This window comes from Phocoena phocoena, chromosome 9, assembly GCF_963924675.1.
Source record: "Phocoena phocoena chromosome 9, mPhoPho1.1, whole genome shotgun sequence".
NCBI classification, from domain to species: domain Eukaryota; kingdom Metazoa; phylum Chordata; class Mammalia; order Artiodactyla; family Phocoenidae; genus Phocoena; species Phocoena phocoena.
This window is the reverse complement of record NC_089227.1, coordinates 8,860,164-8,861,969: the sequence shown is the minus strand read 5'-3', so window position 1 is coordinate 8,861,969 and position 1,806 is coordinate 8,860,164. Positions and strand designations below refer to the sequence as shown.

General features: G+C 41.4%; 1 non-coding gene across 1 annotated transcript; it reads left to right on the top strand.

The window, feature by feature from the left end:
* Positions 1-530: 530 nt before the first annotated feature.
* On the top strand, positions 531-660 carry LOC136128630 (small nucleolar RNA SNORA11). Its single transcript, XR_010656220.1, has one exon. It is a non-coding gene; the product is annotated as a small nucleolar RNA SNORA11 (small nucleolar RNA).
* The last annotated feature ends 1,146 nt before the right edge of the window (positions 661-1,806 follow it).

Sequence of the window (1,806 nt, the reverse complement as noted above, 5' to 3'; positions counted from 1 at the left end):
TATCTAGCCCGGTCTGCCTCAGGGCCCTGAGTTATTTCATCAGGGGCTATGAAAGGGGATTTTCTCATCTTATCACCTGTGGTTATTAGCTGGCCTAATTCCATACAGAAGATTGTTTTCTTATCAGCTGGGGCTATATAGTAACCCCAAATATGGATTCTGCAGGAAAGGTGAATAAGGCCTTCATTCTTCCCCCTGCCTAACTGAATTTTCAGAGGAAAGCATTGGTATAACTCTTGGTTCTAAAGAAGACAAGTTAGGGAAGGGTTTTTGTTTGTGTGCTTGCTCTCTTTGAGAATTATGATGAGCTCATGGATTTTTATAGGTTGAATGTGTTTCAGTCAACCATGGTTACTCTCCTCTCCGATGTTTGCTTGTCTCCACTTTGGTTGGTGAGAGCCCTGTTAAGATGCACTGACATCCTTTCTCCTCATCTAGGGTTTGTCACGTTGGGCACTTTCGGAGGGCAAATCTCAAGACTTGCCTTTATTCCAATTAGACATGAGAGCTTGTTCAAGACCGTTAAGGTTGGGGTGTGCTCAGAGCAGGGGGTCTGAAGAAACAGCTCCTCTGTTTACAGCATACCCAACAGGAATCTGGGTGCACTGTGACAAGGGACACAAAACTTGTGGCCTTCCTATGAGCAAATACCCAACCCGTGTCCCTCTGCACCTCCACGTGGCTGTTGCACAGGACTAATGGGGCAGGGCTCAATATTGAAAGGAAAGCTACAGTATTTAGTGGGGGAGTTTGCCGCCTAGAGCCTGTCTGGTCCGTGCATGGGTGGGCCATGAGTGGTCTTACAGACATAAAGGCTTAGAACCTCTCTTTTGGAAAAAAAAGAAAAAGAAAAATAGGTTCTATATACCATTCTGGAAAAGGGAAAACTATGGAGACAATAACCACAGTAAAAAGATCAGTGGTTGCCAGGAGATTGGGGGGAGAGGAGAGATGAATACACAGAGTACAGAAGCTTTTATAAGCAATGGAAATACTTTGAATGACATTATAATGATGGATATATGTCATCATACTTTTGTCCAAACCCATAGAATGTGCAACACTGTCCACTTCATTATAGTGAACCCTAAGATGAACTGTGGACTTTGGTGATCGTGTGTCAATGCAGTTCATCACTGGCTTAAAAAAAAAAAAAAAAGGTACCACTCTGTTGATAATGGCTATGCATGTGAGGGGAGGGGGTATACGGGGAATTTCTGTACTTTCCTGTCAATTTTGTAGTAAACCTAAAACTGCTTTAGAAAAAAAAGTCTCAAAAAAAAATGAACACTCAGGGTAGAAGTTTTTGGCAAAACTTTTGTTTCACTTTTACATATGTATACGTATTAGATATGTGTTTGTTGGATTGTGGTGTAAAATGTATTTTTTAGATCAAGAAAGTTTTCTGGTCACTGTAATTAAGTTATACTGGCAAATAAAAGCACAAATTAACCTAAAAAAAAAAAAAAAAAGAACATTATCATTTTTAGGTCCAGGGCTGGTACCCATCCTCCCAGGCCATCTGAACCCCACACCATACCAATCCATCTAATTGCATCTGCAAACTTGATTAACTATTTGGAGATAATTCCATGAGGACAAGAAAATACATATAAGTTTGTCCAAATTTTGTATCACCAGTTCAGTGGCATGATTTGCCTTCAGCCTCATGAGAACAGTGAGATTTCCCTCAGGGCCTGGAGGATTTACCACCTGACCAGAGGACAAGCTACAGTGAGGGGACTGAGGGTGGGTCCTAACCAATGAAATTACATAGTCTGATTATCACGAGAGTCACTCCAGTGT